Below are 262 nucleotides of genomic sequence, written 5' to 3'. Positions count from 1 at the left end.
GCTCAGCACCCAGGAGGTGACGTTCAGTACCTGGAGGTGACGCTCAGCACCGGGGAGGTGACGCTCAGCACCCGAGGTGATGCTCAGCACACAGGAGGTGACGCTCAGCACCCGGAGGTGACACTCATCACCCAAGGTGACGCTCAGCACACGGGAGGATACGCTCAGCACACGGAAGGTGACGCTCAGCACCGGGGAGATGACGCTCAGCACCCGAGGTGACGCTCAGCACCCGGGAGGTGACGCTCAGCAACCGGAGGTG

Source organism: Mirounga leonina, unplaced genomic scaffold (assembly GCF_011800145.1).
Source record: "Mirounga leonina isolate KUSES-001 unplaced genomic scaffold, KU_Mleo_1.0 Mir_488, whole genome shotgun sequence".
In the NCBI taxonomy this organism is placed as follows: domain Eukaryota; kingdom Metazoa; phylum Chordata; class Mammalia; order Carnivora; family Phocidae; genus Mirounga; species Mirounga leonina.
Note: the sequence above shows the minus strand (reverse complement) of the source record.